This window comes from Pleurodeles waltl, chromosome 6 (assembly GCF_031143425.1).
Source record: "Pleurodeles waltl isolate 20211129_DDA chromosome 6, aPleWal1.hap1.20221129, whole genome shotgun sequence".
Classification (NCBI taxonomy): Eukaryota; Metazoa; Chordata; class Amphibia; order Caudata; family Salamandridae; genus Pleurodeles; species Pleurodeles waltl.
The window spans coordinates 37361162-37376137 of NC_090445.1; the positions used below are offsets into that span (position 1 = coordinate 37361162).

At 42.1% G+C, this 14976-nt stretch overlaps 1 protein-coding gene across 3 annotated transcripts in view; it reads right to left on the minus strand.

The window, feature by feature from the left end:
* LOC138299121 (regulator of G-protein signaling 3-like) overlaps positions 1 to 14976 on the minus strand; it is a 351262-nt gene that overhangs the window by 37356 nt on the left and 298930 nt on the right. The gene's annotated exons all lie outside the window — the stretch shown is intronic.

The following is a 14976-nucleotide window of genomic DNA, read 5'->3' on the forward strand; positions in this document are numbered from 1 at the left end:
TGAAGCGTAAAAGGCTGATAAGCACTGAGGTTTCAATGTCTCTTTCTCTCCTGCACGAGTTGGCCTCACACCAAGAAGTCTTCTAACAACCAGTGCTAATGTTTCCAATTACAGCTTCAAAGCCAAGATCCCAGGTGCCTCTTGCCCACATCAGCATCATGAATCTTATCACAGGGTTTCTCTGCTCCTTACACAGGTTTCTTCTTCATCCTTTGATACCACTGCCAACCTCTCAAAAGCTGAAGCTCCCTGTGATCCTAGGCAGAGGGACCGACCAATGCTCTCGGATATCCTTTCCATTTCTAACTCCCTACCACAGCAAGGGGTTGCACTTATCGCCTTTGGGATGCCAAATGAACGCGCCAGGGGGGTTCACACCTTTCTCAGCTTTTTACTTCCTAGTAGGAAACAGCAGGTTGTGTCAATGATAAAGTGAACTAATGTGTGATTATATCATATTAACAATTGAATCAACGCTGTGAACCTCTCTCAACTAGGCCTGGCCAATTAGGCTGGAGTCACTGGAGTAACTTTGGTAATTTCAGATCACACTGTTGACACAAAATTACTGAAAATTATGCAATTACAGTGGTTTCCATAATCGTGAGTAATGCAGTTTTACACTCCTTGCATAATTCCACATACTATTGTGTAATTTTGCATAATTACGCTACAGCAAATCACGAGTTACACCTACCTCTACTCTAAACCTTAAAACAACTCCCAGTAAGCAAATAAGACACCATGTTTTTAGTCGTGAGAGCTTTGTTTTTTTCCAGCCTGATGTTTTTTCTAGCCTTATGTTTTAAGAAACCTCATAATAATTATGCATATATTTTCCCACAGGGGCTTTTGTTCAGCTGTTGTCATCCATTGGTCTGTTTACGTGCCACTGCCGTTCAAATTTTACGTCCACCAACTACAATATAGAGCATTGAGTAATATAACTTGCACTGCCTTCAGCCTCAACTCCAGAGCTCACAACCTGCCCAGTCATGAACACCCGCCGACAATGTGAAGTCACCCAAACACCTAGTAGTGACTCAGCAAAGAAGAGGCATAGATTGCATGTAAAACAAAACTCCAGAAACTCATCATCTGGGAAGGGGAAATGGACAGGGGTTATATACCATGCAGCATCAAGTAAAATGTGAACAGGAAGTGCACTGCTGCCTTGGGTTGCCTCAAGTGTTTTTGCACTCATTGTGGAGAAAGAGATCAGTGTTTGATATGTGTCCTGAACTCACGCTCCCTTCTTTGCAGTTCTCCCTGTTTGCAAAATCGACGCATCTCAGGTACCTCCTTTCTCCTTATAGTTCGCTGTCAACGGTAATAAAGTAAGATTGTACCAGTTCTTTGATGAAATATCTAGTTGAAGGTAGGAAAACAGGTAAATAATACTGAAAAGTGTTTTATTTTGCAATGTCCGCCGACACCAGAAAAACCGTGACCCATGCCCTCGTCACGAGCCACCTGGACTACGGCAACACCCTCTACGCCGGGACCACAGCCAAACTCCAAAATCGCCTGCAACGCATTCAAAACGCCTCGGCCCGCCTCATCCTCGACATACCCCGCAGCAGCCACATCTCCGCACACCTGAGACACCTGCATTGGCTCCCAGTCAGCAAAAGGATCACCTTCCGACTTCTCACCCACGCACACAAAGCCCTCCACGACAAGGGACCGGAATACCTCAACAGACGCATCAGCTTCTACGTCCCCACCCGCCTCCTCCGCTCCTCTGGCCTCGCACTAGCTGCTGTCCCTCGCGTCCGCCGCTCCACGGCGGGTGGGAGATCTTTCTCCTTCCTGGCGGCCAAGACCTGGAACTCCCTCCCCACCAGCCTCAGGACCACCCAGGACCACTCCGCTTTCCGGAGACTCCTAAAGACCTGGCTGTTCGAGCAGCGATAACCCCTCTTTTTCCCCTAGCGCCTTGAGACCCGCACGGGTGAGTAGCGCGCTTTATAAATGTTAATGATTTGATTTGAATGTGCCCAGAAACAAAGATTTTAGCTTTTTAAATACGCTCAATTAAACACTCATCGAATTATCAATGATGAACTATAAACCAACTTGGACCTTTGATTTTTTTTAAACTGCTTTTAAACCATCCAGGAAACTCCTGTGCATCAAGTGTCTCAGAGAAGTGTCCAGAATTTAGGATCAGTTAGACAGTTGCAGTGACTCTTCCATTCATTCATTTATTCCGGGGAATATTGACTCAAGAGTAGCAAGCCCTGAACCGTACTTCAGATCACACTGAGTGAACAACAGTCGCTGAGAATAATTCAAACAATCCTTACATCACCTTGTTGCTTATTGTGGTACACGCCATACTTCCTAGCCGGTACCATGCTCACTGTGCCACAGGACTCAAGCTATACCTCACTGATGTAACCTATTGAGAATTAGGGCGAGATAGTATGGTGTGCCTTGTAGGTACCTTCATTCCCTTGACTCAAACTCTTCCTCATCAATGTTCTTGTACTATCCCTGTTTCATCCTTAGTTTGCCTACTTGGTGGGTGCTGCATAGGAACCAACTAGAGTGCTAAGATGTACATATTTCCTTCTGCAAATGCTATGACCTTTTAGGAAAACATTTCAAGCTTTCCACAGTTCACAAAGAATGTGATTTTCCACTAAAAATAGTTTATGAAAACATTCTGCCAAAGGTTTCACAGGAAACAATCCCAGCAAAATAATCTTCCAAGATTTTTTTTGCAATAAAATTCTTCAGAAAAAACAAGTTTTACAGAATTTTTGCATGCGCGTGAACTGAATAGTTGTAATAAGTTGGTAGCAATACGTTTATTTCGGGCATTGTCCATAAAACACATAAAAAACACGGCATCACAATTCAAACACTAAAACATCTTAGTACTAATAAATACAAATGCAATCAAATACAACCAATAATAAAAATTCATTATACATTAAAATAAAAGAGAAGGAAAGAATCAATCCATCATTAAATATTATTTAAAAATACTAATAGAACAATCTAGACAGTATAAACTATCTCACTTTAAAACATCAAACCATCCTTTTTTCTAAATCAGCCAAACAGTATATAAAAAACGTCTGACCCCCCCAGACGATAAACTGCCCCAAATCTTAACGCAATATCCTGTAAGCCTCCTGGTATCGCCTAACACTGATATTTTTACACAAGGGTTTGATCCAGGTTTGGCGCAGCAGTTTATGCTTTGGGTAGAAAAACATAACATACTCCGTATCCTCGCTGGCATGCCCACAGTACTGACAAAAGACCGATGTTGGTGACACAGTCTTCCATTTACACACAGATTCATTAACTAACAGATTTTCCAACCTAAATTTAACAAAAAGTGTACGGGCTACTGATGGATGGACGGTGTCTATATAGGGCTCTTTCCCCGGGTGTGCCTCGCGATCTAAAAAGTCCTCCACCAAACTCCTAGTTTCATCAATGCCATATTGGCCAAGGTGGACCACAAGAGCCACTTTGGGACTAAGTCAAAGGCTGCCCTTAGGTCCACAAAGGCCAAGCATAGGTGGTCCCCAGCTTGCCTCAGATATTTCGAGACTATAAGGTCAAACCGAAAAGTTTGGTCAATAGGACTCACCGTAGATCTAAACCCCACCTGCAGGGGTGAAAGAATCGAGCCCTCATTTCATCCAATCCTTTAATCTACCCAGTACCTGGCAACAACAAATCTTATGGAGGTGGTCAATTGAACTGATCGGCCGCTAGTTATTTGGAATATTCCTGTCTCTTTTTTTATAGACAGGTATAATTTCTGCAAGGCGTATGCCTTGGTTCAGTGTTAGGGACAACAGATGAATAGCAACCATGGGCCAAGACAATGGGGGCTCTGACCCTAAAACAGGGATATATCTAGCAGCATCCTCAACACCATTTATTGATGCTAAGCCCTCCAGTGGTTGAAAGATGGTATTAAAAACACCTGCTTGGGTACTTCCCCTGTTACACAAATGGCAGGCCAGCACCACTAAAATGGATGACTCCCTATTACTCTGTGTAGTGCGATTATAGATATTACATATTTGCACCCACAACCTCCTTCTTGCCCTCTTGGGCTAATCCCAAAATACCTTGGCTATTCATATCTAATATTTTAATCTCTAAATCAAGGGTATTTTTAGCCCATATTATCAACCCACCAGATGGGTGCTCTTTTTTTCAAAGTACTGCCTCAGTGCTGTATTTTGAATCACCCAATCTGTGAACTTTATCCAAGGCCCACGTTTCTTGCATGACAATTGGGTCATATTTATCAATAAACATCAACCGCTCCGGGTGTATAATTTTATCCTTTAAACCTAATATATTCCATTAAGGTAAAGGAGTATCAACCTTGCACTCATTAGCTGCTAATCCTTGCACATGGGCTTTTGACTCATCCTTGGCTTTAAGGCCAAAATTAGACCTAGCTTGATAAACAGAGGAACTAAGAGAAGAAGCTGCTATTGATGCGCTCAGAGGAGGACGTATGTGTTTAAAGACTCCTACCCTATGACGAGGTTCAATTTCCCTGTTCACCCCAGAAGTCATGTCGGGCTTCTCAGGGTAGATCTCCCACAAACTCAGGGTACATCTCCCCCAAACTGTTACCAGCAGCTAGCTCCTGGCTGCTACTATAACCCCATTAGTGTCAATCCTGGCTCTCAAGGTTGGTAAGGATCTGAAATCTATTAGCGACGGGAACATTGTAGAGACCTCGCCACCTTTGGACCTGCCTCACACCCTCCTCTTACCCTCACTTGTGAACGTGGCTCCCTTAAATGTGAATGAATCTATCTCAGATAAGCATATTGCCCCAATAGGTCAGCCTCTCAACAAGCTCTGGGTACCTGCAGTTAATTACAACACAGTCCCCATTTTTAGATTTGGCTAGCGACCCAACCCACTCAACCCTTCTCACAAACAGGATGTCCTTAAACGTATGCATTCTGAAATCTGTGTGTTGCACTAACTAGTGACATACTTTGTTTCTCAATTCAGAAGTTATCTCTGTTTTTTTATCAGAGTTCATGTGAGGGACGTTAATCAATACTGCCACATAGGGCAACAATCTGGTGGTAAATCCAGTCTGTCTTTTGAGAGAACAGGAAGTTGTCACTTAGATAGAGCTGATACTTCACTATAACAGGTAACACCCCCTGGTATTTTCCCCTACGTTGGACACCAGTCCCTTCATTAGTGGACCACTAGGCTGGAGGATCACAAGGAGTTGTCTGAGAATGATCCTCATTCCCATACCTTATTCCCTTATCACAACCAACATTGTTAGCATGCTCATTTAGGCTGACTGGGGCATACATTACATTGACCCTATCAGGGCAAGATGCTTCTCTACCCTCACCTCCCCACCAGCTTATGGCCAAGGACTAAGAGGATACCATGTGATAATGCTCTAGCTACACAATATTGGGTTTTAGCATCCAACATATCAAAAGGGGGCACAGATAATTTACAACTGGATAGCCTCAAATCAATTGCATATAATCGTTCAACAATCGGCTCCAGTTTAGTGTCCAAAGTGTTTATAGGTTTAGCATAGAATTCATCCAATAGTGGACCCAACATGGCAATTCCTTTATCGAGCTCATCAGGTGCTATAGGAGGTGATGCGTAACTCATGCGTCAGCATTTGGACCTTCTGCCAGCCTCCACCCTCTTCTTTTTCCCTGGGACGAGCTCGCCCTGATTGTTGGTGACAAGCAAAATTTCAGGTTCCACGGGGACCAGTGGTTTATCAAGCCCCGTGGAGATAGTATATCCACCGCTTGGTGGGGATTACTCACAACGTTTGAGTCCCTCCCGCCGTTGCAACCATGGCAGAGGCAAGAGTGGGGGAAGAACAAGATAAACAATGTTCTGTTATTTCTATTTCTTTACTGATAACCCCCAACGCAAGTTGCAAGAATCCATCCAAGGATGTAGGAGAGGGAGTATGACATTTGTCCAACCTGGATGGGAACTTCACATTCCCCATTATTACAATAATTGAGGAGGTAATTTGGCTTACTTAAGCTCAAAGAGTGCAAAGTCACAATAACATGCTGTACCTCTTTGGTGGACACAGAAGAGGGGTGGCCCAGCCTGGCCTCCTGCGGGCAATGATGGGCAAAGACGGGCCCAGTCTTTGCCTGGCCACGTGCCTGGGCATGTCCCGTGCTTCGGGACCCAAGAAGTGCCTTTATGGAGCCTCCTGGTGCGAGATGACGTGGAGGCCCTCCCGTGGTGTGTCTCTCTGAGGGCTTGTGGTCCTGGACCCCTACCTCTGAGAAGTGTGAATTGAATACTTCACAGGCAAACTAATGATCTTGGTACCTCTAATTCAAACAGGTTTTCAGTAAACTGTTGGAATATATGTAGTCAATGAAGAGAATTGGTACTTCTGTTCAAGAAAATTACATTTTTCTTGTTTGAGAAGTGGGGCTCCCCAGCTATTTGCACAGAGGGTCACACCAAAGAATTTGTGAGTGTAAAAAATATTTTATCTTGTTAGCCCTAATTTTGGGTATATTTTCTTAAAGGACTTGTGGCTCCATCTGTCTGGACTGAAGCATTACATTATTGAAGACTACAATTGGAAAATTGGAGAACAAGACTACATTTCATACAAAAAGTGCAAAGCCATTGGTTGTCTGAAAAATAATTGCATGGAATTCATATTCCAGGTGCAAAAACATATACCAACTAACCCACCTGGGGGAAACAGTTAAAATGAACTTGTGAATAGATGTTCATGCCTTAGAATTCGAAAATGGCATGAATACACAGGTGGACCTCTCCTGTGTTTTTAAGTGGTTCCATCACTGCACATTCATTAGCTCAAGGACAGGTTCTTACATGCACTGCTGTGAGACTGAGATCTCATGAGATGCATTGCTTGAGGACAACATGGAAAGTTTGACCCTGAAGATTAATTTGGTCCTTAGAGATCTGAGTCACTAATTGTAAAATGAAGATCCTGTATGTGATGTTTGAATTTGGACTTTGAAGGATGAATGTTATTAGGAAAAAAATTCTACTCATATGTGAAGAGTAACTCTAAAGAAGCTGCTCCGTGAAATGCAATTTGACTACTGCACATGCTATATCAAATAATTTGGCATTTACACATGAAGCAACTTATTTTTGAGTCTACACACCAGTATTTATTTATTCTGAATTGCATTTATTTATTAAGAAAGCATAACAGTAAACACGGTCAGCTTTGTGGGCTAAAATCCCAAACATCTTATCTAGTACAAAATATTTATAAGAAAATAACCAACATTTGTAGTGTGTGGGATTGACATATTTTTTCTACAGTCATCTGACATTTAAGAAATGTTTAATTTATTATGTACACATTGTATTATCCTTCTGAATTTGGATGCTCAAGACCCACCATATTATTATCATTCTTTTCTACCTGGCTCTTTCTAATGTAATGTATTGGGCCATGTTATACGTCCAGGAGGCTGGGCCTTTGGGAATGATAATTAAGATTTAGAGAAGTGAACCATCTCTGTGAATTGTATGTCCTAGTTATCCCCTGATCTTAGTAAGAGGATGTTAGTAAGGGGAAGGTGCAAATTTGGTTCTCCCTTGATGTTAGAGGGTACTGCATGGGTAGTTCTCTGTAGCCAATGAAGCCAGAATTTGTGCTGGCCTTTGTGAACAAGATCAGATCATTTTTCTGAGGACTCATGATGAGAAAAACCAAGTCTTATCCAGTCCTCTGAACTCTAAGTCATTTTCTTTGGCTCTACTCTTTGTGGGTAACGGAATTTGGCAGCTTGAACTAAGAACGTAGTGCTGGCTAAACGATTTCCTCATGTAAAATGGAATTATCAGATGCAGTGCCAGCTTAGGATAGAAGATCCTCGGTTGGAAGTATCTGGTGATCTTTTGTTTAAGAAATTTTGGTTCTTTGCCATTTATTGCTTTGTGAGTGATGCACAACAGCTTGAAAGAGGATCTTCTTGGGATTATGAGTCAATTGAGAGCAGGACAGAAGAGATGGAAGTTCTCGTCTTTACATTCAGAAGTAGACATGTTGCTGAATTCCGTGCAGCCTTCTCATGATTGAGGATGGAAAGCCATGAAACAGCCCATTGGCAAAATCTAGTTTAGAGAGGATGAGCGATGTTGTTGCTTGTATCCTTCGAGAAAAACCAAGATATGGAAAGATGTGTCAGTGTTCACATTGTGCAGAACGTTTATCTAGACACCTTGATCGACTGACAGATGTAATCAGTTAGCAGATTCGATCTGATATTGAGTCCAGGATCAGTTCTACCAGGCTTCACCTAAAGAAGCATAGAATTGCTTTCCCCCCTGTACCACACAAGGAGGCATCTATGACGGCCCCAGCTACTGCAGAAACATTGTCAAATGTTTGACACTAAAATGATGAAGAAAGTCTTGCTTTGATAAAAAATAATAAATAAATAGCAAACCATCTCATTCTGCAGCCGACCAAGCTGAGTTTTGTTAAAAGATGAACAATTTTTTTCAAATGATCATCAATCAGCCCGATAAAGACAAACTAATTTCTGCAGCATTAAAAAAGATGCCTGAATAATTCTACTGTTGAAAAAGCCCTTGTTAGGTCCTTGGCAACTATGTCCTGATTTTCCAACTTCTATATGTAAACAAACTTACTGAAAGAGACATTTTCAAGCAAGCTTCCAGCCTTTTTGAGCTCCAATTGTTATTACATCTCGCTCAGGAGAGTGTACACCTGAAAGGGCATATTGATGCTAAGGAACAGCTGTATCATGAAGAGCAAAAAGGAAACAACTAACAGGTGGGGAAGGTTTTAAGGGTGTTCGTGAAGGACAGTTAAGAAGAACTCAATTTCGAAAATGGCTAAGGAGGTTATTCCACAACCTAAGGCCAAGAAAGCACAGAGAGTAGGCATCCATGCGGAAAAAAATGACAAAAAGAAAAAGTATTGAGAACTAGAGTGCAGTGATCTAATAGGAAGATGTCATTTCAAAAAGAATAATTTTCAGTTTGATAGAAAATTCTATGCACCATGAAAACCGTTTTAGAGGCCACACGCTGTTTAAAACTGGGAGCCAATGATCCTTAATCCTTGAGTGAGAGACATGATCAAACATATAAAGTCCGCAGGATAGTTATACTGCCAGATGTTGGATTCTTCTGAGTTTTACCAGTAAGGAATCATGCAAACCTAAAATAGAGTGTTGAAGTCTACTCTGGAGAGGATAAAAGCAGATACCACTTGAGCATGTAACTGGTGAGGCAGGGCAAGAAGAATCTGTTTCAAGTGTTTGAAGAGGTAAAAACAAGAGGAAGAGACAGAATTGATTTTAGCTGAGAGTGAGGGCCTGCTCCATTTAAACTAACAGAGATTTAACTTTGGAAGTCCTGGGAGGAGGGTTTCCTAGGGATGATCCAGAGAGCAGGTGCCAATGATCTAAGTATTTGCCGCAAAGAAGTATCTCAGTTTAGTTAGAATTACACATATGGTAGTCACAGGACATCCTCTTCTGACCATTTTAAAGGCAGGAAAATAGACATGCTGTAGAGGAGTGAGCAAAAGAGTCAAGTTTGATGATAAGTTGAGAGATGGTATCATAAGAAATTGCAGGAGAGCTGAAGGATCCCATAAGATAAATTAAAGGACAGGAATATACATTGAAAGGCATCGGAGACAAAGACGATAGATGGGGGACGGAAAAAAGGGACATGACAACTGACGGACTGTGATTCATGAGAAATGAAGAGAACTAGTTGGCCACTGCGTCTTTGATATTGATCTGCCTAGGATGTTCTAAGAGAATGGTGTGACTAATTGTATCAAATGCTGCGGACAACTCAAGCAAACAGGTACAGCAGAGCCGCCTTAGTCCCAAATCATCCTCATTTTTTTCAGAGCGAAACTGAGGATGATTTGGGGTTTCAATGCTTTGGCCAGGATGAAAGACAACTTTCCAGGGAACAAGGAGATGGCTGCTTTTAAGCAGTTTGAAAGTTGTTTAGACACAAAACTCTCAGCACTTTTCCCCAGGAAAGGCAGCAGGATAATAAGGTCTATAATACGCAACTGTAGAGATGTAGGTGACTATGACTCAGGGTGTTTGTGACATTAGTTTTGACATAGGATTTAAGTTTATTTTTTTAAGAAAGGCATGGCAATTCCAGTTTTCCATTCTATGGGAACCGAATATAAAGAGAGGGAAATGTTAATAATTAACATAATTAGCAGGTCAATAAATGAGCAAATCAACTGAAGTTTGAAAACTTGACATAATTCGTCAGGAGAATTCGGGAAGCTTAAACAAAGCAGTCACCTCATCTAAGTAAACAGAGTTAGCACAGTCTCAGAAATAGGAAGAGCCAGTGGGTCAAGAAATGAACTGGTAATCTAGAGGTTGAGATTACTGGCTTTTAATTTTAGAGTAAATTAGCTGTACTTTTTTCAGGATAAAAAGAAGCAAGGTTGTCAGAGCAGTGCACACGGACTTGCAAAAGGCATTTGAAATTTTGGAAACTACTTTAGTGGTATGTGGTTATACAGAAATCCCTATTTCAGTTATTTTTTATAAGTTTGTAATAGTTGTTTATAGACCAGATGCTCAACTTTCCCCATAGGAATTTCCACACTTAAATCTTGCATTGTCTGAGACGGAGAAAGACTAAGATCTTCAAGGAGTCGGAAAACCACTGTATTTAGACACCTGGGGGGTTATTATGAGTTTGGCGGACGGAAAAGGCTGTTCACCAAACTCCCTCGGCCAGTGCGGTCCCCTTCCCGCGGGCCCCATTAAGAGTTTCCTGCTGAGTCAGCAGGCGGAAACAGAGTTTCTGCCCGCTGCCCCAGCGGGAAACCGCCTACTACACTGACGCTGGCTCATAATTGAGCAGGCGGCAATGCTGTAGTGTGTAGGGTGCACTAGCACCCGTCGCTATTTTCACCGTCTGGAAAGCAGGCAGAAAAAAACATGACAAGGTTGGCCAGGGGGGCCCTGCACTTCCCATACAAAGTGCATGGGCAGTGCGGGGGCCCCCTTGGGGTGCCCTGCACCCCGTCTCCGCCAGCCTTTACGTGGTAGGGCCACCGCCATGTAATCACCAGCGGAGAAGGGACTCGTAATCCCCAGGGCAGCGCTGCTTGCAGAGCTGCCCTGGGGTTTAGGACTGCCAGCACCACCAGGCCGATGAAAAGTCGTGATCTGGCGGTGCTGTCGGACCGCCACATTGGTGATGGTCCAACTGCCACCGCGACCCTGGCCGTCTCGAAACCGCCAGGGTCGTAATGATGCCCCTTGTGTCTATGTGATGTTTTGTGGCCTTAAAAGAAGGGGTGTGCAAAATCTGCGTAATTTGCTTTGGTGTAGTCACGCATAATTTCAGCAAAATTACATAAAATGCTGATACATCATTTTGCAATAAGTTTTAGGGAAAAATGCATCATTTTTGGTGCAAGGATGCTTTTCGCATTAAACAATAGTGCAACATAAAAAGCTCTGAGAACAGCAGCCTTCTGTTGTTCCCGGGCTTTCGTGGTAAATGTTTACCATGAATGGTGCATCTGCAGTAACTATATACTGTGAATGGTGCAGGATTACACAAAGTGGCATAATAGCGTGATTAACCTAACAAGCATATCAGAAAATTCCTGAAACTTTTGAGTTATGCAGGCGTAACTTCAATTTCACCTAGGCCTTCTTAAAAGGAACTTTTTGAAGAAAGGAATTTAAAAAAGTTAAAATGTAAGCCAGTTTCAGTAGAACTGCTTTAATTTCTCTGAGGCTCTTGGCGGGGTGCACCACAAGCTGGAACGGAGTCACCTGTGGGCCGTGGGATGTAGCTCTGGTGGTTTCTGAGTTTTCTTTCCATCAAGGTGTGTCAAGTGGTTTTAGGCCCCTATCTTTCAGAAACTAGAACACAAGCATGCAGTGTTCTACAAAGCTTGGTGATCTCTCCTTCATTATTTAACTTGTACTTGGTGCCTCTGGCTTCTTTGATTCAATAGTTGCGGTTCATATTATTAATGGAGCAGAATGAATGCAGATTAAAATTAAGATTTCTGGAAATTGGCTACACTGTGCTAATGCCTTATTTGATTGTCTTCAAGCTGTTTATTCCTGGATCTATAAACATCGATTGAGGCGCAAAGGCTATTAGAAAAGACCCTTTTTTGCAGGGTCACCCCCAAACTTTGTGCCTTCTTTAGCTGTTTTTCTGACTCACTTTTGCTAACTTTTAGGATTCTGGGCACTTTACCACTGGTGACCAGTGCTAAAGTGCAAGTGCTCTGTACTCTAAACATGGTAACATTGGCTTCTTCACAATTGGCATATTTAATTTACCTGCAAGTCTCTAGTAAATTGCACTATATGTGCCCAGGGCCTGTAAAGTAAATGCTATTAGTGGGCCTGCAGCACTAGTTGTGCCAGCCAATACAGTAGCCCTTCAAACATGTCTCAAGCCTGCCACTGAAGAGTCTGTGTGTACTGCCATTTCGACCTGGCAAGTGTACCTACTTGCTAGGCCCAAACCTCCCTTTTGAGGTCGAGTGCGCAAGCGCTTTGAGCTGTTGTAAGTGTTGTGGACTTTTAACCATGCCCACAGCACGCCCATCACTTTCACTCGTTTGTGGACTTCCCTTTCAAAAATCACTTGACATCATTGGTAAATGCTTTACGTTTGCCCCGCCTCGAGGTTGTTTTTGTCACGCCTTGCAGACTCCTCCTGTTATATGGATTATTGCACAATTGCCAATATACATCAGCATGGTTGAACTACTTTTTTCTTTTGTCCCTCCCCTTCGTGCTGCATGGCGGCCATGGTGCTTACATCACGAACAGCCTAAACTCAATCGGTGTTATTGAAGCTCTGGACACATTGTTCACTGTTACCTAATCAGAGTGATTTCTTCTGACTCTCCCTTTAAAACACTTGAAATGGGTCAATGCTTTACATAAAACAGAAATCCTCAAAGTGAAAGCGGCTCTCCCGGCACAGCGGGCGAGCTGATACTACAACATTCAATGCACTCAGGAAACTAGCCCCATAATGCTTTGCAGGGCATTACGTTTACAAAACATGTTTGCCCATAACTCAGCCTGTAGTGGTCCTAGGACAATGGGACAACCACCAAAACATAATGTTCATCACAACGTGCTCTTTGTGTCATTTATGGGTCCCCACACTAGGTTTATGGGGACCCTAAAATAATAACCCCTCCCACCATTCAGTGTCTTTTTAAGTGCTCTCACGGCTGGAACTTTTGTTTTACAGCTGAGAGTATTTTGTGTTTTAAGGGCCTTGTATATAATATCATTGTTATAGGTCTGCTACTCCTGAAAATATGTAATGCACTATGCCCTCTCGGGGCTAAATATACGATTACACTATATTATTTAATGCCAGTTTCTTTTTTGTGTGGTTATGCCTTCCAGGGGTTAACTATATAGTTACATGACCATGTTTCTTACAAATGCTATTTTTACTGTAGTGTTCTCTAGGGGCTGTTCTAAGCATTACAGTCATATCAACATATAAAAATATTTGTGGCACACGGAAATGTGCTCTTTCTGTCTACATCATCTCTGGTTCTCCACACTATGTTGGTGGAGACTCCAAAGTAATTACCCCTAACACCATTCAGCTTCTTTTTTTAAATCTTTCATGGTTGAAGCTTTTGTTCTACAGCTGAGAGAATTTATGTTTTATGGGCCTTGTTTGTAATATCATTGGCATAAACCTGCTAGTATTGAAAATGTGAAATGCACTATGCCCTCTAGGGGCTAAACATATGGTTACACTGCATTACTTTCATCTGTTTTTTCATGGGATTATTCCCTTTAGGGACTAAAAATATGGTAACATAACCATGTTTCTTACAAATGATATTTTTGTTATGGTGTTTTAACCTCTTAGCTGCTGGGCCTTTCCACCCCCCCAAGTGCTGAGCCCTTTTTTGGCTATTTGGGGTAGTTTGCGCTTAGGCCTTCATAACTTTCTGTCCACATAAGCTATCCACACCAAATTTGCGTCCTTTTTTTCCAACATCCTAGGGATTCTAATTGTACCCAGAGTTTGTGGTTTCCCCTGAAGGAGACCAAAAAATTAGTCAAAAAACAGTGAAAATTTCGTTTTTTTTTTTAAAATGGGGAAAAAGGGCTGCCGAAGAAGGCTTGTGGTTTGTTCCCTGAAAATGGCATCAACAAAGGGTTTCTGGTGCTAAAATCACCATCTTCCCACCTTTCAGGAACGGACAGACTTGAATCAGAAAACCACACTTTTCAACACAATTTTGGCATTTTACTTGGACATACCCTATTTTTACTATTTTTGGTGCTTTCAGCCTCCTTCCAGTGAGTGACAGGAATGGGTGTGAAACCAATGCTGGATCCTGGAAAGCTACACATTTCTGTAAAGTAGACAACATTCTGAATTCAGCAAGGGGTCATTTGTGTAGATCCTACAAGGTTTTCCTACAGAAAAAAACAGCTGAAATAAAAAAATATTGAAAGTGAGCTGAAAAAAACAGCCATTTTTCTCCACGTTTTAATCTGTAACTTTTTCCTGCAATGTCCGATTTTTTAAAACAATATACCGTTACATCTGCTGGACTCTTCTGGTTGCGTGGATCTATAGGGCTTGTAGGTTTATCAAGATCCCTAGGTACCCAGGGCCAATAAATGAGGTGCACCTTGCAATGGGTTTTCATTCTATACAGGGTATACAGCAATTCATTTGCTGAAATATAAGGAGTGAAAAATAGGTATCAAGAAAACCTTTATGTTTCCAAAATGGGCATAAGATAAGGTGTTGAGAAGCAGTGGTTATTTGCACATCTCTGAATTCCGGGGTGCCCATACTAGCATGTGAATTACAGGCCATTTCTCAAATAGACGTCTTTTTTACACACTGTCTTACATTTGGAAGGAAAAAATTTAGAGAAAGACAAGGGGCAATAACACTTGTTTT